Here is a 22,276-nt window from a genome sequence, read left to right as displayed (position 1 = left end):
ACTCTCCCCCTGCCTCGCCTCTCTTGCTCTCTCTCCCGAAGCAGGGTGAAGCCGTCGCCGCCGTTCATCGCCACCGTGACCACCGTGCTCCTCTCGCCTCACTGACCCGTCCAAAAGCCCCGCCTCGTCGCCCTCGTCCTCTCCGCCGAGCCACGCCACCCCGGACACCCCCAAACGTCATCACCGTGGTCGTCTTCTACCTCAAGCAACCGAGATCGCCGACAACGCCCCGACGTCGTCCGACCTCCCCCGAGCCCGCTGAGACGCGTTTTGCAACCGCCGTGAGCTCCTCTACCGAACCCCTCGCTCCCCGCCGTCTATTTCCTCCTCTAGCCTTACTAACCACCGCGGCCGAAGCTCGCCGCCGCCGTGCCTCATCACCGTCGTGGCTAGAGCCACAGTGGCTCGAAGCCAAGCACACCTCTACTCTCAGCACGGCTCCAAGAGCCCGTAGCGCCCACCAGCTCCTCCTGCCTTGCACCGTAGCGCCGAACCCATCGTTGCCCGAGCCCCGGCCGCCTCCACGAGATTGACTCCGGCAAGCTCACTCCACCGAGCCATGCCACCCCGGATGCCCCCAAACGTCATCACTGCGGTCGTCTTCTACCTCTAGAAACCGAGATCACCGCCAACGCCCCGACGTTGTCCGACCTCCCCCGAGCCCGCTGAGACGCGTTCTGGAACCGCCGTGAGCTCCTCTACCGAACCCTTCGCTCCCCGCCGTCTATTTCCTCCTCTAGCCTTACTAACCACCGCGGTCGAAGCTCGCCGCCGCCGTGCCTCGTCGCCGTCGTGGCTAGAGCCACAGTGGCTCGAAGCCAAGCACACCTCTGCGCTCAGCACGGCTCCAGGAGCACGTAGCGCCCACCAGCTCCTCCTGCCTTGCACCGTAGCGCCGAACCCGTCGTTTCCCGAGCCCCGGCCGCCGCCACGAGCTCGACTCCGGCGAGCTCACTCCACCACAGCCTTCCTCGATTGCTCTGTTGGATGCGGACGAGCGCCGGCTTCACGCCAAGCCAAACCGCCGCTCGTTTCATCGCCTGTGCTGCGTTTCCGAGCCGCGCCGCCGTCCCGGGCCTCGCCGGCGTTATGTCGTCGGTGGGTTTGACCCATTTGACCATGCGGGCCCCGCCCCCTGGTCAAACCTAGATTAGGAGTTAAACTAACACTAATTTAGTTAGGTTAGCCGCTGACATGTGGGCCCCGGCCCCACTGACATTTTAGTTAGGCTTAATTTAAGGTTAATTAACCATATTAATTAGCTAAGTCAATGACATACGGGACCCACTAGTCAGGTTTGACCTGGACCGTCCCAGTTGACTGCTGATGTCACACTGACGTAGTGCTGACGCAATTATTCATTTCCTGGATTTATTTTTATATAGGAAATTCCAGAAAATAGCCAAAACTTCTAAAAATCATAGAAAATCAACCATAGCTCCAAATCAAACAATTTATATATGAAAAATGATCAGAAAAATTCAATCTATCCATCTGTAATGGTTTCATGCATGAAAAAACAAGATAACCTTGCTGTTTAAGCAAAATAAGATAATGCACTAATATGGCTATGTTAAATGAACTAACATTTGAATCTTTGATTCAAATTTGTTCATTCCTTTCTGTTTTAGCTTGCATTAGGCCAAGATACATTCATTTTGCCATGTCATAGCACGCATCATATTGTTGCATATTGTCATGTGTTGATTATGTTCGGTGTGTCTTTCGTGGTAGGTTCTGCCTCCGAGGATAACCCCGAGTATCCGTCTGAAGGGCAGTACCCTACTACCACTACATCAGGCAAGCAACCCATTGCTCATTCTGATACAAACCCATGTTCTTGCTTCTGCTCTTGTATACTGCATTAAGACAATGCGATTCAAACTGTTGTGTGCTACCGTAGTTGAACCCTTATCCTCTGCATGACCTGTCATTGCCAGAGTAACTAGATGAAACCCACTAGCATGTGTAGGAGTTGATTGAGCCATGTATGCGATTCCTACCTTGCTATGCCTGCTATGCTTATAGTTGTGTCAGGTCTGGTTCATCTGGGTGATGGGCTAGAGTGAAATGATTATGTCGGTAATGTGAGGGATGTGTTGAACATGTTTTGGTAAAGGTATCGATGAGAGGCCATGTAGGAGTACATGGTGGGTTGTTTCATTGAGGCCGTCCCTAAGAACTGAGATCTGTATGTGTGATTTAAGATTCAGTTACTACCATACATTGGGCCTGAAATCAATGGACCCTCTCGGCTTCTTAATCACCCTAGTACTCTATCCAGGAGTTGCAATTAGTTTATGGTGTTTGTAGGTTATGTGTTGGCGGCCATGCGTAGCGCTGACCCTAGGGGTGGGCTATGTTGCGGTAGATACACCATGGCACGGTGTACCGAGTCACTCGTTTGGTGTCTCGGGAACCCTGTTCACATCGTTCGGGGCCGTATGTGGAAACCTCGGCCGGACTCCCTGTGGATGGAACCTGAATAGGCAATAAACCTGGACTAGAGACTTGAGTGTTTAGGTAGGCCGTGGCCGACACCCTCGTTGGGCTTGCGCTTGAAGGTTGCCGAGTACATATCGTGTAAACGGCGGTAAGTGGTGAGAGCAAGTATGAAGAAGTACACCCCTGCAGGGTTAATGTCATCTATTCAAATAGCCGCGTCCGCGGTAAAGGACTACTTGGTTGCCTATACAGTTCATAGACAAGTTAATGGATAGTACTAAAAGACTCAAGATAAGTGTGAGTACCGAGGATGGCCCTCTCATAGGATGACGAGGGAGGATCCCCGGTGGAGTATTGTGTTGGTGATTAGTGGACTCGTGTGCGAAAACTATTTTACTAGTGGTGTCCCGAAGGATAGCTTAGCCAAGAGTCAAAGCTGGCTTGCTACAATAACTCCACCACCTTATTGAGAATGAGCATGTATAGTAGGTTCTGATGTAAGACTTGCTGAGTACCTTTGTACTCATGTTTGCTTAATTACTGTTTTCAGACGACAACACCGCCCCCTCCGATGGGTTCTGCGTAGACCTTGTTGTCGACGAGTGACTAGCCACCCAGGTGGTGATCCTGGCCATGGAGGGCCCTATGTAGATAGACAGGCTTCGGGAAGCCTTCTTTCTTTCTAGTGTCTGTACTCAGACTAGTTGCTTCCGCATGTGCTTGTATGATTGTATGACTTGAGTGTCGGGTCATGTGACCCCTACCTATATGAATATGTTATGTATGGCTCCTCGGAGCCTTTTTAAATAAAGTACTTGATTTGTAGAGTTTTGTTGTGATGCCATGTTGTATGTACTCATATCGGGCATATTGTGTGTATGATTGAAATGCTTGGTATGAGTGGGATTCGACAATCTAGTTGTTTATCCTTGGCAGCCTCTTATATGGGAAATGTAGTCTAGTGCTTCCTGGGCGATAGTAGTCCGCTACAGCCCGGTTCACCGGAGTCCTGCTAGCCCAGCACTACTGCTCTGGACACTTGACTGGCCGGCATGTGTTCCTCTTCGTTCCTATGTCTGTCCCTACAGGGAAATGTCACGCGGTGACATCCGGAGTCCTGCCTAGCCTGCTACTGCCCGGGTTCCCTAGAGTCCAGTGCTACAGCCCGGATTCACTCGCTGATGACCGCCATGCTCGATGTGATTCATGTATGCGTGTCTCCATAGGTCTGCGCCATTTTGGGTTCATGACTAGCCATGTCGGCCCGGGTTCTCTGTCATATGGATGCTAGCGACACTATCATATACGTGAGCCAAATGGCGGAAATGGTCCCGGGCCATGGTAAGGCGACACCCGTGGGGATACCGTGCGTGAGGCCACAATGTGATATGAGGTGTTACCGGCTAGATCGATGTGACTTGGAATCGGGGTCCTGACAGCGTTGGCATCAGAGCCGGACTACCTATAGGTTTGTTGAGCCAAACTGGTCGATGTCGAGTCTAGAAATGCTTTAGTTATATGTAGGGGAATTGATAGTGGGAGGGAACGTAAGGCTCTTTTACTCCTTTACCTTATGCCCTCTGATCTGAGTCATTCTCTTCTCATTCAACGTGGGTTAAGGACTAGGCTGTTGTAACACCCTCGATGCGACTATAGCTCCCACGTGTCGAGGCACGACTTAGAGACATAATCGCATTGAAGGCATATGTCGCAAGTAAGCTAATCTTTACAACATCCCATGTAATATAATAATAAAGGGGAGATAACATAGTTGGCTTACACTTGCCACGTCAATCAAGGTACATAAATAACATTACATCATCCAAACACTCATGGCCCGACTACGGCGCCAAAATAAAAGATAACCCAACATGCGACACGGTCCCGATCACCCCCAACTAGGCACCACTACTGATCATCAGGAAAGGAAACATAGTAACACTGAGAGTCCTCGTCGAACTCCCACTTGAGCTCGAGCGCGTCACATGGAGCGGAATCATCAGGCCCTGCATCTGGTGTAATAGTAATCTATGAGCCACAGGGACTCAGCAATCTCGCACCCTCGCGATCAAGACTATTTAAGCTTATAGGTAAGGCAAGGTAAATATATATGTGGAGCTTCAGCAAGCGACTAGCATATATGGTGGCTTACCTGTTCGCAAAAGAGAGCGAGAAGAGGAGATAAAGCGCGAGCGAGAAACTAGAGAACAACCCGCGCAAGCATTACTCCAACACCGTGTCCACTTCGCGGACTCCGCCGAGAAGAGGTCATCACGGTAACACACTCAGTTGATTCATTTTAATTAAGTTAAGGTTCAAGTTATCTACAATCGGACATTAACAAATTCCCATCTGCCCATAACCGCGGGCACGGCTTTCGAAAGTTCAAATCCCTGCAGGGGACTCCCAACTTAGCCCATGACAAGCTCTCACGGTCAACGAAGGAATAGACCTCCTCCCAAGACGTTCCGATCAGACTCGGTATCTCGGTTCTTCAAGACAACTCCGACAATGGTAAAACAAGTCCAGCAACACCACCCGCTGTGCCGACAAATCCCGATAGGAGCTACACATATCTCGTTCTCAGGGCACACCGGACAAGCTAAGCATACGGGAGCCAACGTAACCCAAGTTGCCAAGGGACGGCCCCGCACGGTGCTCTAGGTTGGACCAAGACTCAGAGGAGCACTGGCCCGGGGGCGGGGGGGGGTTTAAATAAGATGACCCTTGAGTCCGCGAAACCCAAGGGAAAAGGCTAGGTGGCAAATGGTAAAACCAAGGTTGGGCATTGCTGGAGGAGTTTTATTCAAGGTGGACTGTCAAGGGGTTCCCATTATAACCCAACCGCGTAAGGAACGCAAAATCCGGGAACATAACACCGATCTGACGGAAACTAGGGCGGCAAGAGTGGAACAAAACACTAGGCGAGAGGCCGGGCCTTCCACCCTTTACCAAGTATATAGATGCATTAAGATAATAAGATCATATAATGATATCCCAACAAGAAAATAAATGTTCCAACAAGGAACGACCTCCAATCTTCACCTGCAACTAGCAACGCTATAAGAGGGGCTGAGCAAAGCGGTAACATAGCCAATCAACGGTTTGCTAGGACATGGTGGGTTAGAGGTTTGACATGGCAATTTGGGAGGCTTGAAAGCAAATGGTAGGCATCGTAGCATTGGCATAGCAAAAGAGCGAGCAATCTAGCATAGCAAAGATAGTAGTGATTTCGAGGGTATGATCATCTTACCTGCAAAGTTTTCAGAGTTGACTGGATCTTTGAAAGCAAACTCAATGGGCTCCTCGTTAGCGAATTCGTCTCCCGGCTCTACCCAAACAAGACAAACAAGCAACAAGGACACAATCAACCACGTGCAAGGATCAAACAATATGATGCAAGGATGGTATGCTATGCGGGATGCGATGCAGGATGCATATGCAAGATGTGACAAGGAATGCATGACGCTGGCCTCAACTTGGGAATCCAAGTGTGCCACTGGAAAGATGATATGAAATCGCTTGAAAACGATATAAAGAACGCTGGAATCGGAGTTATGGTTTGGAAATGGCAAGCAAAACAAATATGACACCGGTCTGCGATTTACAACAAGTAGCCAACTAAATGCAATGAGATGAACATGCTACAGCACCCAAACATGGCAAAGTAAAGCATGGCATGGAGCTACTCAAAGATCTTAACAAAAGTCCCTTAGTGACCTTGAGCCAAAAGGGATCAGAAAATACAATTGCAAGCATGTGAACATGGCAAAAACATAATCAGATCACAGACTTAGTGAAAACTGGAGCATGCTGAAAACAGATATCAAGTAGGCATGTTTACGATCTCGATGCTCTCACTACGGAGCAAGAGATGAAAAGCTAAGCATACATCTATCAAGAACACACAAAATGCAAGCTAGACATGGCAAGAACAATAGCATAGAATGCACGGGTCAACTACAACATCATCGGCAAAATTGCAAACAAGTTGACAATCTGCCCAGATTCACAAAGTAGCAAAAGTAGAGCTCGATTGACTCAAGCTAGTGTGCTCCATAATTGAAAAAAAAGACATGGATGGATAGAGCACTACAAGTTTAACAAAACATCCTTACTGATCATCCTCAAAAGAGGCATGGATCACTAGGAAACAACAAGAACATATGGCCATATGAGATAAACAGGTCAAGGACTTAGTGTAATTGCAAAGTCCCTGAAATCAGCACTACCAAGTGCCTCACTTCGCAAGCTTGCACTAGTCACCACACACATCACAAAAATACATGGGTTGCGCCTCTGGAAATATGGCAAAACCCTTAACGAAACATATGTAAAACTCATGGGCATATCATGCACACAATAAACATGGCAAAAATGACAAATATGCAAATGGAGTAGCAGATCTGATAATTAACTCAAGTAGCCCTCTTCTAACAGCATTTAGGGCATCAAGATGAACTCAAATGAAAATGATGCAATGGAATGAAATGATGTACTCTCTGAGATGAACATTTTGATATGCTATATGCCAAAAACGGAGCTACGGATGCAAAGTTATGTTGCGATGAACAGGAGCATATGGATTAGGGTTTTGGGCAAAAAGTCAACCGTCTCAGATACAGATCTTGATCCAGCCGGCGCGGATTTCAAGGATCGCCGGATTTACTGTTCACGGCCGGAGAAGAAGAGGACGGTGGCCGGCGTTGGTGGTGGTGCTCTCCGGGGACTCAGCCGGCGCGGGGCGGCGCGATGGAGGCGGCGGCCGGCGAGGCGCGCGGGCCGGGGCCGAGCGGGCGACGGCAAGGTGGCGCCGACGCGGTGGAGCGGCGGCCGCCGGCGAGGGGCGCGGTGGCGCCGGGCGGAGGAGGCGGGAGGCGCGTGCGGCGAGGTGAGAGGAGGTGCGGGGCGCGACGGAGAGGCGGGCCGCGGGGGCCGGCCTCGTGCTCCCGGGCCACGGCGGCGGCGGGGACAGGCGATGGCCACGTGGCAGGCGGCGGTAGGCGGCAGAAGATCCGGACACGTCCGGCTTGGCACGGACGTTGTCCGGCGGCGGCGGAGATCTTTTTTTTAGGGTTGGACGGGGAGAGATCCGGCTTTGGAAATGGGGGAGGTATAAATAGGCATAGAGGGAGCTAGGAGAGTCCAAATGAGGTGCGGTTTTCCGCCACGTGATCGTGATCGAACGATCTAGATGATGGAGCAGGTTTAGGTGGGTTTTGGGCCAAATTGGAGGGGTGTTGGGCTGCAACACACACGAGGCCTTTTCGGTCCCTCGGTTAACCGTTGGAGTATCAAACGAAGTCCAAATGGTACGAAACTTGACAGGCGGTCTACCGGTAGTAAACCAAGGCCGCTTGGCAAGTCTCGGTCCAATCCGGAAATGTTTAAACCCCACACACGAAAGAAAGCTAGAAATGACCACCGGAGGAGAACGAAGCGCCGGAATGCAAAACGGACAACGGGGAAAATGCTCGAATGCGTGAGATGAACACGTATGCAAATGCAATGCACAAGATGACATGATATGAGATGCATGACAACGACAACAACACACAGAGACAAAAACCTGAACTCGAGAAAATAAAATAAGTTAACGCCGGAAACGGCAAGAGTTGGAGTATGAATTGGGAAAGTCATATCCGGGGTGTTACAGCTGTCTTCTTCTGTCAGGTTCACGTGTTACTAATCCGTAGTAGCTTATAGGATTGTTGTTACAAGCCTCAGTACAGTTTCTACTACTTTTAGTATGTTGCCAGTTGAATCAGAACCTTGATATGATGTTGTTGAGTGGTATTGCAACTGTTGTGGATGTCTCAAATCTTTTTCTAAGCATTTACATCTGTTATGCTGTCCAATTTTCCCTAGAAACTCTAATGTCTTTGCATTGTGGTTGTGCTTTTAGATGGCCACTCATGCTCAAAACCAAGTGGTTCGCCTGACCCGGTGCACCGATGTGCCCGGTCATACTGCTATGTTAGTCCGGGTAATGATCGAGACGAGTTACCGTTGGTATCCCGAATACACTGTCGAAGAGCAATTCCGCGACTTTAATCAAAGCCAATATTTCTGCACCGTCAGGATATTTCCTTCTTATCCTGGATCTACCGAGCCCCTCCACAGTTCCTATGGACCCGGGGTTACTGTTGAGATGGCTGTGCAGGATGCTGCCTATTCCATGATGACCATCATGCGAGTCCGGACTGGCCTGCTTCAGAACACCGACTTCCATTATATGCCAGCTTCACTTCCGGGAGTGCAAGGGTATCTCCAGGCTATCTATGCTGACTCCACTCAGGAGGACTCACTAACTCGTACCACTGTCGAGATGCTCGAGGATAAGGACCGAGAGAATCAGGCCTTGAGGCTGGAGCTTTTCAACACCCGTGCTGATCATTGGGCCACTTTGACTCGGTTTGCACCGGCTGTGCAAGATGGATGTATGGATACGAGGGATCTGTATCCTGTGAGATCTGCTCTACAAGACATGGTGGATTGGCGTGATGTGGGAGGCATCACCCCACCCCCATTGTCCCCGCAGGCCACCGTTTGTTGGTCCAAGACCTCATCCTAGCCCCTTAGGTCCACAAGCTCCTCAAGACCTTCTGTTCACGGATGATCACGTTGAACTTCTAGGCTATGGAGGTGACTTCTATGAGGACTACTATGGAGCTGTCTGAGTTAGTAGTAGTATCACTAGTATTGTAATAGTTGTATCTCCACTGTCCTGCGTGACTTGTGGAATATGACTTAGTGTGTAATCAATTTCGGAGGTGTAGACAAATAATGTATAGGAGCTTGGAATGCCTCCGATGAGATGTAACGTCTTTCATCATAGTTGTACTGTAGCCTGGGCTTGTACTAAACTATGTATGGTGTGTATGACCGTTGGTATATATATGGCAGTTCTATATTACCATGACATACGGATGAACATCTCTGCATTTCGTGTTATCCATTACATTCTGCACTTCCTTGCTAAGTTTGTGCCATCCTTATCTAAACTGTTGTCTTGTTTTCTCCTAGGATGGTCAACACCCGCAGCAACCCTGCTGCCCCGGAGCAGGGGGTAGCCAGTGCAGCTAGAGGTGAAAATCTGCCTCACCCGCCTTCTCTGGCCGAAGTGATGCTGGAGGCAGAAAGAAACAAGCGTGAGACTAACCGCTTGCTGGAGCGAATTGAGCAGAACACTGCACGCCATCAGCGAAATGACTTGGTGTCAATGAATGACTTTATCAAGCTGTACCCACCAAAGTTTAACCATTCCGTCGAGCCTCTCGACGCGGATGACTGGCTTCGCAGCATCACCCACAAGCTACGTTCTGCCAACGTAGCCGAAGCTGATAAGGTTACTTATGCTGCCTATCACCTCGAAGGCCCTGCTAGCCTTTGGTGGGAAAATTTTGAAGCTATGCGCCCGGTCGGCCAAATCACTACTTGGGCTGAATTCCGTGAGGCTTTCCGTGAGCATCACATTCCGGAAGGTCTCATAGATCGCAAGAGGGAAGAGTTCTGCAATTTCACCCAAGGAAGACTGACTGTGGATGCATATAGTCGTGAATTTGGGAATCTGGCATGATATGCTCCTGAAGAGGTATCCACCGACGCTAAGAAGCAGGCAAGGTTCCGCAAGGGACTTATCCCTGAGCTTCGCCGCGATCTTCGTCTGCACGAGTGCACCTCCTTTCAGAAGTTGGTCAATAAAGCCATCAGTGCTGAGATAGGCCAGACCGTTGAGAGTGTCCCCAGAACAACAACCCCAATCAGTCTGGAAAGTCCGTTGGCCGTGGTAAGCCAGCGAGAAAGACATTCTATGCCAAGACGATCACCACTTCACGTGGCCATGTCAACTATGTCTCAGCCGAGGAGGCTCATGAGGATCCTAACGTCGTCCTTGGTATGCTCCTTGTTAATTGCCATCCGGCATCTGTTCTTTTCGATACTGGAGCATCTCATTCATTCCTATCCGAGAACTATGCTCGATTGCATAACACGACATTCTGTGACATGCCCACTTCCATGGTAATTCAAACTCCGGGTTCCAAATGGCAAACTTCTAGAATAAGCCATGGGAACGAAATTCTTGTTGATAGACTTGTCTTCCTTGCATCCTTAATAGTTCTCAAGTCCTCGGACATTAACATCATCTTGGGTATGGACTGGATGTCAGCTCATTACGCTAAGATTGATTGTGCCACTAGAACCGTTCAACTTAATTACTGTTTAATTACTATTTTCAGACGACAACACCATCCCCTCCGATGGGTTCTGCGTAGACCTTGATGTCGACGAGTGACTAGCCACCAAGGTCGTGATCCTGGCCATGGAGGGCCCTATGTAGATAGACAGGCTTCGGGAAGCCTTCTTTCTTTCTAGTGTCTGCACTAAGACTAGTTGCTTCCGCATGTGCTTGTTTGATTGTATGACTTGAGTGTCGGGTCATGTGACCCCTACCTGTATGAATATGTTATGTATGGCTCCTCGGAGCCTTTTTAAATAAAGTACTTGAGTTGTAGAGTTTTGTTGTGATGCCATGTTGTATGTACTCATATCGCGCATATTGTGTGTATGACTGAAATGCTTGGTATGAGTGGGATCCGACAATCTAGTTGTTTATCCTTGGCAGCCTCTCATATGGGGAAATGTAGTCTAGTGCTTCCTGAGCGATAGTAGTCCGCTACAGCCCGGTTCACCGGAGTCCTGCTAGCCCAGCACTACTGCTCTGGACACTTGACTGGCCGGCATGTGTTTCACGTCGTTCCTATGTCTGTCCCTTCGGGGAAATGTCACGCGGTTCCCCGGAATTCTGTTAGCCGAGTGCTACAGCCCGGATTCACTCGCTAATGAACGACATGCTCGATGTGATTCATGTATGCCGGTCTCCATAGGTCTGTACCGTTTTGGGTTCACGACTAGCCATGTCGGCTCGGGTTCTCTGTCATATGGATGCTAGCGACAGTATCATATACATGAGCCAAAAGGCGCAAACGGTCCCGGGCCATGGCAAGGCGACAACCATGGGGATACCGTGCGTGAGGCCACAATGTGATATGAGGTGTTACCGGCTAGATCGATGTGACCTGGAATTGGGGTCCTGACAAGCGATGGCTAGGGTTAGAGTAGGGGAGAGGCTTGCTAGGCCGCAGGAGTTGGGCCTAGAGACCGGGCCGGCTAGATTCAATGAAAGAAGAGAAAAAAAAAGATCTCCCTCTCCCCTCCTTTCCATTACAGACAAGAAAAACAAGAAAGACAGAAAAGAGAGAAAAGAAGATGGTAGGAGAAAGAATATATTCTCAAACTCAGAAAAATGAGTTTAATCCAAGAAAATAGGAGTGGGCATGGATGCAAGGTTTAGATTCAAACACATTCGAATTAAATTCAAATGGGTGAACAGGAGGTGGAGGTTTGGATGGTCCAAAAATGTTCGGTTTTTTTAGAGGAGCCTCGATAAAAGAGATACAGAATTGTGGACAAGATTTGAAGGTCAAACTCGAAGTGGAAATAGGCACGAGGATTATTTTTGCACATGTGTTATGGTGAATTTCAAAACAAAGAAATATTGAATATAGCTCCCTACTATCGGGAGGATATGTTTTAAAGAGAAACTAGCATGTGAATTCCCTCCATTTAAATGGACCGAAGATCCTTGCAATTTATTTAAGAGAGTTTTAGTTAGCTTTGAGAAAAGATGGCATCTGAAGCTCCGGTCTTGGGGCGTCACAACACTCCACCACTACGAGAGGATCTCGACCCGAGATCTAGGATGGCACCAGAGAGAAACGGAATATGAAGAGGTAAAACAAAGTTGCTTCTTGGACAAATGAGTGAAACCAAGAACCTTGCGAGGTTGAACAGATTGAAAGAAAGAATACAACAAAGATGAACAGAGTTGAAAACACTCCATTAGAAAAGAGGAACAAGGAACATTACGAGAACTTTGTAGGTTGAAAGACATAAGAAAAGGGTTGCAACAGACAAAAGTACATACAATCACTCCGGTTGAAACAAGATGTACAAGGAACGATAAAGAACAATTACGACAACACTCCGGTTGAAACAAGATAGAGAAGGAATAAGAATGATATAGTTTGGACAGCACTCTGACTGTAAATGGAAGGAATTGAACATGATCTTGACAAGATGAGAGGATACTTGAAAAAGAGGACACGACACTCCGTTTAAAAGGATAAGCACAAAAAGAACATGGTCCTCACAATCCGAGATGATGACTTAAGAGAGCAACACCTCAATGCCTCCGGACGAGATAAAACAATGGAATCAAAAGAACGGAGGAGAAAGAAACATCTTCTACCTCAAATTAGCTTGGAGAACACCCGCCCAAGAAAATTATAATGGAGTTGTTGGAAAACCAACAACGAAACGAATAAGCTTGTAGTGGGCTTATGGAAAACTTCTCAAAATTGAGGCGAAATTCTGCCACTACGGAAACAAAAGATTGGATTGATATCAACAAGGAGATGAGAAACTTATTTCACCAGGAGGATAAAAGAAGAACTTTGGTCATTTAAGAGCACCATAAATAGCAACAATCCCAAAGGAAGGCTTTAGGTGAAATCTATACCAAAATAACTCCAAGGAAGAAAAGGATGGGTTTAAATATCTCATTCTTGACCACTTTTGAATCATGAAACACGAAAGAAAATTAGCAAGAATGACATAACACCACCTCAAAAGATAAGGTAGAAGGAATTGCACTACAGAATGCACGATGAAGAACACTTGAGCTCCTTTGAAAAGAATCTCGATGAACACTTCGAGAAGGAATAAATCCTTGATGAACCATCATGTAGAGCCTCCATGAAGAACTCTGGTAACAAAAGAATGATCAAACGAAAGGAAAGAGAAGGTTGAAACACAAGGTGAAGCCTTGCAGTGATTGGATGAAGCTTTGCGATGAGATATAGTGGAAACTTGGAACTCCAGAAGGAAAGATAAAGCATCTCGAACCGAGACTGTGATATGATGAACCACTCCGGAAAGCAGGAAATTAGATCACTTCGATGAAACAATAATAAGAATTACATTATGCTTATCCTTCACCAATTAAATTGATGACAAGCAATGGATTGCATACAACTTATTCTCATAGATAGGATTAAGAGAAATATAGCATAAACTTGGTAAGGTCTTCAACAACCACCGATAGGATTTGAAAAGCACGAATGCATTGATATGAGAACATAGGAAGAGGAATCTTGAACGGACCACCGTAAGAATTGAAAACGATCAAGGAAAAGATAGCGAAACACCAGGAAGAATTAGCACATGAACGATGATGCTTGTGAGAATTACATACATGCGAACGAAGAGATCACGAGCTAATAAGAAATACTTGAATGATGCACCGATATGATTTGGAGGATGAGAGCTGAAATATGGAATGAATAAATCTTCTGAAATGATAGCCTCCGGAGAATCAAACTGAAAAGACATCTGAATTGCCCCGGATGGGTGAAAAGAATTCTCACAATGAAAAACAATTATGAGAGGATGGCATAAGGCTAGAACCATGGATCTTGAAGAGAATGGAGCAAGATTTAGGGGAAAACTCTTCTTCGGTCTTCAAATCCGAGAATGACGATGAGAAACACCACAATGAGTTGTTGAGATACTACGGGATGAAGAATAGAAAGGTTGAGCCAACAGTGAAAAGAATTAGACCGATCTTGGAGACATACATATGACTGATGATAATTCATTCTTACGTCAAACTTCGAAAAGAATTTAGGATAGCTCCAGGAAAATTAGAAGAGTCAGGTAAGATCCTGGAAAAAGACATGTGGGTTAGGGCCCACTCAAAAGATACACCGTTGAACGATTGCTTGAAAAGAGAGATTGCACCGGTTGATTTAAATGGTTTGAATGAGATAACAACCTCGAAATAGCTTGAACAGATCGAGAATGGAAAAGTGAATCTTCTGAGATATCTTCAGCACTCCGGAATAGTTGAGTGGTAAGAGGGGAATGATTATGAGGTGCACCGGCATGAGTAAGCATTTGAAACGATAAAAGGATATGATCGACAAATCTTGACTTGAATCCACCGGAGAAGAAAAGAATGAAGAATGATGAACTTGAAGCTCCGTTAGTATCTTCCTGAGAATCACCGAATAAGAACATTGACGGAAAGCAATGGAGAGACTTCCCATCAATAAAAAGATACTCGATTAAGAGATCTGAGTCCTTGAAGAAAAAGGGTGGGAGGGTGGGAAAACAAAGGCAACTTGGGATGGATGAAACGAACACCGTTGAGAAAACTGAGATTGAATCTTGCGGATGTTGAAATGATCAGATCCACTTGAAGAGAGACACACCGGTTCGGAAGAAATTGAGATGGAAAACTCGAAGATCAAGAAGGATTTGTATTCACATAGGAGTATGAGAACACCGCTTAGGAAAGGTATGGAATCAACATTTGACTTCGAAGTAGCTCGAATACCACAACAAAACAAAACAAAGGATTGGCTTGTAAAATAAGCCGGAACAAACATATGATAGAGATTTCATCCGATGTTTTTTTGGTGGGGCCCACACAGGCTCGATCGTACAGCACCATCATGTACAAGGTAGTGCACATGACATACGAAGCGTCCCCCAGTCAGCATAGCCAAGGACTTTTTAAGACACAACGAGACCACTGTAAAACCAACCGTGGATAGGCGGACCACTAGACGTCGAACCCAAATTTCATATCATACATCTGTCGGAAAGATATCCTAAGAGGTACTTGAGTTCCCACTTATAAACTCCCGAAACTTTCCGGTTATGCAATCAGGTGTTGGGGATACAAGGGAAGCATAATATCTCACCCAAACTAACAAATCCTACATCCAGCTGTATCCATCCTTCAACACATAACCAAGAAACCTTCGGAAATAATTTACCTCAACCTTCGAAAAGCATCCGTTATACGAGTTATGGCAATACTCCCGAACTCTCGCCCCAGTACTGGGTGGCGTCGAGGTTATCTCACCAACAACTACATAAAAGAGATTTTTGATGTCGGCGAACTCAGGTATTTCAGAACTGCAACGATAAAATTGTGACGACAACACCTCGGAGCTCAACTCCCCGGGACACTACCACAACCCCTAAATGTCAGGAGGCACCAAGAACAATGTTCTCGTCACAAAACCATCGGAACGATTCCAAGATACCAGCGTGATCCTAAAAAAAAATTAAATGAAATTTGAGAGAACAAACAAAACTCTACATCAGGAAGCCTCACCAGAGCGGCAAAGGGACTGAGGAGTAAAAAGAATCCTACTCTCCGATATATATAATCCTATAAGACTCAAAAAAATTTTCTAGACTCAACAACGTCAGCGATTCGATCAAGCAGGGGGCTCCTAAGTCGGGGAAGGCTCTGATACCAACTTATAACACCCACGATGCGGCTATATCTCCCACGTGTCAGAGCACGACTTAGAGGCATAACCGCATAGTAGGCATATCACAAGAGGGGTAATCTTTACACATCCCATGTACTGAATAAGAAAGGGATAAAGAGTTGGCTTACAATCGCCACTTCAAACAATACATATATATAGCATTACGTTATCCAGAATACAATCAAGGTCCGACTACGGAACCAAAATAAAAGAAGACCACCCCTAATGTTAGATCCCCGATCGCCCCGACTGGGCTCCACTACTGATCAACTTGAAACAAAACAACACAACGAACAAGATCTTCCTCGAGCTCCTCCTTGAGCTGGTTTGCGTTACCTGCAACTAGTATCATCGGCACCTACAACTGGTTTTTGGATGTAATCTGTGAGTCACGGGGACTCAGCAATCTCACACCCGCGAGATCAAAACTATTTAAGCTTATGGGTAGGAAAGGGGGTAGTGAGGTGGAGCTATAGCAAGCACTAGCATATATGGTGGTAACATACGCAAATAGGAGCAAGAAGAGAAGCAAAGCACGGTCGCAAACTAGAAGTGATCATGAAGTGATCCTAAAACTACTTACGTTCAAACATAACTCCAAAACTGTGTTCACTTCCTGGACTCCACCGAGAAGAGACCATCACGGCTACACACGCGATTGATGCATTTTAATTACGTTAAGTGCCAAGTTTTCTACAACCGGATATTAACAAATTCCCATCTGCCCATAACCGCAAGCACGGCTTCCTAAAGTTCAAAACCCTGCAGGGGTGTCCCAATTTAGCCCATCACAAGCTCTCACGGTCAACGAAGGATATTCCTTCTCCTAGGAAAACCCGATCAGACTCGGAATCCCGGTTACAAGACATTTCGACAATGGTAAAACCAGACCAGCAAAGCCGCCCGATGTGCCAACATCCTGATAGGAGCTGCACATATCTCGTTCTTAGGGCAACACCAGATTGTCCAAGATTCCGGTAGGCCAACCCAGAGTAGCCCCTGGTGGCCACCGGCGGCTGACAGGTTAGACCAAGACTCAGAGGAGCACCGGCTCTTGGGTTTAATATAAAGATGACCCTTGAGTCTGCAGAACCCAAGGGAAAAAGGCTTAGTTGGCAAATGGTAAAACCAAGGTTGGGCCTTGCTGGAGGAGTTTTATTCAAAGCGAACTGTCAAGGGGTTCCCATTATAACCCAACCGCGTAAGGAACGCAAAATCAGGGAACATAACACCGGTATGACGGAAACTAGGGCGGCAAGAGTGGAACAAAACACCAGGCATAAGGCCGAGCCTTCCACCCTTTACCAAGTATATAGATGCATTAATTAAATAAGAGATATTGTGATATCCCAACATATCCATGTTCCAACATGGAACAAACTCCAATCTTCACATGCAACTAGCAACGCTATAAGAGGAGCTGAGCAAAGCGGTAACATAGCCAAACAACGGTTTGCTAGGACAAGGTGGGTTAGAGGCTTGACATGGCAATATGGGAGGCATGATGTAGAAAGTGTTAGGCATGGCGGCATAGGCATGGCAATAGAGCTAGCAACTAGCAAGCAAAGATAGAAGTGATTTCGAGGGTATGGTAATCTTACCTGAGATCCCGCAAGGAATAAGAACGAGTCCATGAAGAAGACAAACAGAGGTAGTCGAACGGATCCTCACAACTCCGGAACGAAACCGAAGCTAACGAGAGAAGCAACCCGGAAAGAAGCAAGAAACAAAGTAAACAACCAAGCATAACATGGCATGATGCACAACCAAGTATGATGCATGTCCGGTTTAAATATGCATGACATGGCAAAGTGCACAAACAATACTACAAATTAAGTGGAGCTCAATATGCAACGAGTTGCATATTGACGAAACACCCAATCAATTATTTAGTTCTCTCTGGGTTATGAACCCAACAAAATCAAATGTTGGTTAACATGGCAAGAGGTGGAGCATAACAAAACTATACCATCTAAACAATTTAAATGGGGCCGGATATAACAAACAACAAATCCGGTAAATCCCCATATGCAATTATCAATTTGGTGCAACAAAAATTTTAAACATTTAAATGTTATTATTATGATGCGAATGACATGTGCAAGTTTTATGAAGTATTTAAGAAAATGTTAACAAGAGCATATTATGAAGCATTTTTCATCGTGGCAGAAATGAAAGGGGTGCCACAGCGACAATAATGAAACGGTGCCACGGCAACGTTCCGGTTCCGACACCTCATTGAGACGTTGGTGCAAAAGAAAGTGACGGGAGCGTGTCAAGCAAGGATGGTGGGGTGCTCCCGGATACCGGGTTCCCATGGGTCGACGACGATGCCAAGCGAGGGAAACAACTAACGTTCACGGGAGGATACAACATCCAAACATGCATCTCATACAACACATGCATTCGTCCATGGCGGTCGTCTCGGGGTTATACCTTCGAAGCGTGTGTTTCAAAGTAGATCGGTTCGTAGAGGAAGTAGTCGTTCACGACCCTCGTGGAAGTAGCGGTACATGTTCGGGAAGCGGTAGAGGTACGAGTCTTCGACAATGGTCGTCGTACACGTTCCGAGGTCGTCGGTAGAGGTTCTCGCAATCTCGGCGACGGTAGTGGAGCACGTTTTCGTAGGGGTTCATGTCATCGGTAGCGGTACTTGATGAATCCCGAAATGGTCTTAGGCGTCTTCGCGCGTAGGGGTACTTGACGTTTCCGTGTCGTCGGTATTGCCGGTCCCGGACTCGGCAACGTAGTTGTACAAGAGCGTCATCGGACTTGTCGAATTCGTAGTCTTCGAGGGTCGTCGTGTTACTTGGCACTTGCGGTATTGATAGCTTGAAGGGGTACTTGGCATGTCCGAGGTATCCGGCCATAGTGGTACTTGATGATACGGGTAGTCGAACTTGACGAAAAACGGGTCTCCTCGGGGACTTGATGCATCCGAATTCTTTGGGTTTGTAGTAGTACTTGGCGTTCGGAGTCCGGGTCTTGCCGGTCTTGATGGTCTTTTGTTCCGAAACGAAGCATCACAAGGCCTCAGTTGGGCAATGGCAAGAAGGCGATGGAGCGGGCGCGCTCAAGGGAGAGCAGAAAAGGGCAGCAACAGTGAGGCGATGGTGGTGGTTGAACGAGGCAGGGCAGCTCTGTCGCGCACGGGAAGAGGTCATGGAGAACAAGGCGAGGCTGAAGGTGGGTCTCGGGCAAGAGCTGTCCATGACTGGAACAGAGGAGGTCGATGAGTGGCGGCGTTGGGTGCTTGTATGCAGGGAGACGGCGAACACGGGAAGCTCGCCGTGAGGGCGTCATGGCGAGGCACTCCGGCGATGAGGCTCGTGACAGGGAAGAAGCCGCCAACTCCTGGTGGTGGAGGTCGGCTCCGAGGCGGATGCGGGGGAAGGCAGCGACGCAGGCGAGGAGGAAGGAGAGGTCGGCATGGTCGCGCACGTAGGTCGGCATCCTGCTGGTGGTCGTCGGCGCGGCACCATGGCCGAAGGCCAAGGTCAGGGTCTGAGAGGAGGAGCCCAATGGCGCGGGTGCATCATGGTGATATGGCAGCGCAGCGGAGGCTCGCGTGCAGGGGTATCGGGCGCGGGTGCTATGGCCGGAGGCGGGGACGTACTCAGGCGACGGGAGGAGCTCCAACTTCGGGTAGCCGCGGGTGTCCCTTGAGCGGCGCGCTCAAGCAGACGACGAAGCATGGAGGAGGATGGCGCGATGGTGGATAAAAAAGGGGATCGAGGGGGAGTGGGATAGTGGGCGAGAGGTGCGGGTCGAGCGTGGCTCTCTAGCAGTGTGGGAGTATGCGAGGGAGAGATGGGATCGAGAGGGAGTGAGCGATGGCTAGGGTTAGAGCAAGGGAGAGGCTTGCTAGGCCGCAGGAGTTGGGCGTAGGGACCAGGCCAGCTGGATTCAACGAAAGAAGAGAAAAAAGATCTCCCTCTTCCCTCCTTTCCATTACAGAGAAGAAAAACAAGAAAGAAAGAAAAGAGAGAAAAGAATATGGTAGGAGAAAGAATATATTCTCAAACTCAGAAAAATGAGTTTAATCCAAGAAAGTAGGAGTGGGCATGGATGCAAGGTTTAGATTCAAACACATTTGAATTAAATTCAAATGGGTGAATAGGAAGTAGAGGTTTGGAAGGTCCAAAAATGTTCGATTTTTTTAGAGGAGCCTCGATAGAAGAGATACAGAATTGTGGACAAGATTTGAAGGTCAAACTCAAAGTGGAAATAGTCATGAGGATTATTTTTGCACGTGTGTTATGGTGAATTTCAAAACAAAGAAATATTGAATATAGCTCCCTACTATCGGGAGGATATGTTCTAAAGAGAAACCACCATGTGAATTCCCTCGATTTAAATGGACCGAAGATGCGTGCAATTTATTTAAGAGAGTTTTAGTTAGCTTTGAGAAAATATGACATGATGCAATGCACATGATGCAAAGATGAATGCAAGGAACCAAACAAATCACACGACAAAACCCGGAAACCCTGGAAGGCATCTGAAGCTCCGGTCTTGGGGCGTCACACGCCCCCACCCTTGCGGGCCCCTCGTAGCTCCACCGACCTACTTCTTTCGCCTATATATATACTCTCATACCCTGGAAACAACCAGGAGAGCCACGAAACCACTTTTCCACCGCCGCAACCTTCTGTACCCGTGAGATCCCATCTGGGGACCTTTTCCGGCGATCTGCTGGAGGGGGATTCGATCACTCAGGTCTTCTACATCAACACCATAGCCTCCCCGATGATGTGTGAGTAGTTTACCACAGACCTTCAGGTCCATAGTTATTAGCTAGATGGCTTCCTCTCTCTCTTTGGATCTCAATACAAAGTTCTCCTCCATGTTCCTGGAGATCTATTCGATGTAATACTTTTTGGTGTGTGTTTGTCGAGATCCTATGAATTGTGGGTTTATGATCAAGATTATCTATGAACAATATTTGATTCTTCTTCGAATTCTTATATGCATGATTTGATATCTTTGCAAGTCTCTTCGAATTATCAGTTTGGTTTGGCCTACTAGATTGATCTTTCTTGCAATGTGAGAAGTGTTTAGCTTTGGGTTCAATCTTGCGGTGCTAGATCCCAGTGACAGAAAGGGAACCGACACGTATTGTATTGTTGCCATCGAGGATAAAAACATGGGTTTTATATCATATTGCTTGAGTTTATCCCTATACATCATGTCATCTTGCCTAATGCGTTACTCTGTTCTTATGAACTTAATACTCTAGATGCATGCTGGATAGCGGTCGATGTGTGGAGTAATAGTAGTAGATGTAGAATCGTTTCGGTCTACTTGACAAGGACGTGATGCCTATGTTCATGATCATGCATAGATATTCTCATAACTATGCGCTTTTCTATCAATTGCTTGACAGTAATTTTTTCACCCACCGTAATATATGCCACTAGTGAAACCTATGGCCCCCGGGTCTACTTTACATCATATAAGTTTCCGATCTACAATTCTAGTTTATTATTTATTTTATTTTGCAACCTTTACTTTCAAATCTATACATTGAAAATACCAAAAATATTTATCTTACTATCTTTATGAGATCTCACTTTCGTAAGAGACCGTGAAGGGATTGACAACCCCTTTATCATTTTCGGTGTTCTAGGAACGGGGGTCCCCAGACTTGCCTGCCTGCAGCCCACGGCGTGGCTCTGTGAGCGGGCCCGTACGACCCATCTTCACCAACAAGCACCCAAGACCCTCGCAAGGTGAATGACACAAGACCTCCTTGGGAGCGGCCTCACCATGCTAGCTCGCAAGGATCGGAGAGATCAAGGCCAGGAAAACCTCACGAGGTTTCAGGGACGTGAGCCATGACGATCAAGATCAGGCAGGCACCAGGCGGGCGCCAGCGCGCACATTGTCCTTGTTTCCTCTTTGGTACTAAGGAAGCAAGCGCAAGTGCGGAGTACCGAGGCTTCAAGAAAAGGATTCCATGTTAGTGCAACGAGACCAAGACCAGCGCGACGGCAAGAAGGAGGTCACCGTGGAGCCCAAGACAGCGTCACCACCAGAGGCTTTTGCAGGCGAAGACTACTTTTGTCAGGATAACTTGTACTAGCTGTCCCCTTTCAAATTGGCCGTTGTTGTCTCCCCTCCCGCTCAATATTTGGGGAGAGGACCAGGGCCTCTATAAATAGGATTAGCCACCACCATAGGGAGGCAAGCTGAGAGAGAGAGAGAGAGAGAGAGCGGAGAGAGGAACTCATTCAGTTCATCCTCACACCCACCAAGCACAAGAACACCTCATCTCAGGAGGCTGTTCTTCCCCCTTGTACTATTCATCCTCATCCCAAAAGGCAATCACCACCACCACACTAGAGTAGGGTATTACACCACAACGGTGGCCCGAACCAGTATAAATCATGTGTCCTTTGTGTCGCGAGCTCGTCGAG

General features: G+C 47.4%; 1 pseudogene; it reads right to left on the bottom strand.

Moving 5' to 3' along the window:
* Nucleotides 1–836: 836 nt before the first annotated feature.
* Nucleotides 837–19,310, bottom strand: LOC147979464 (uncharacterized; annotated as a pseudogene).
* Nucleotides 19,311–22,276: the final 2,966 nt, after the last annotated feature.

This window comes from Triticum urartu, chromosome 3A, assembly GCF_056163025.1.
Source record: "Triticum urartu cultivar PI428250 chromosome 3A, HENAU_Tu73, whole genome shotgun sequence".
Lineage (NCBI taxonomy): Eukaryota > Viridiplantae > Streptophyta > Magnoliopsida > Poales > Poaceae > Triticum > Triticum urartu.
This window is presented reverse-complemented; position numbering and strand designations above follow the sequence as displayed.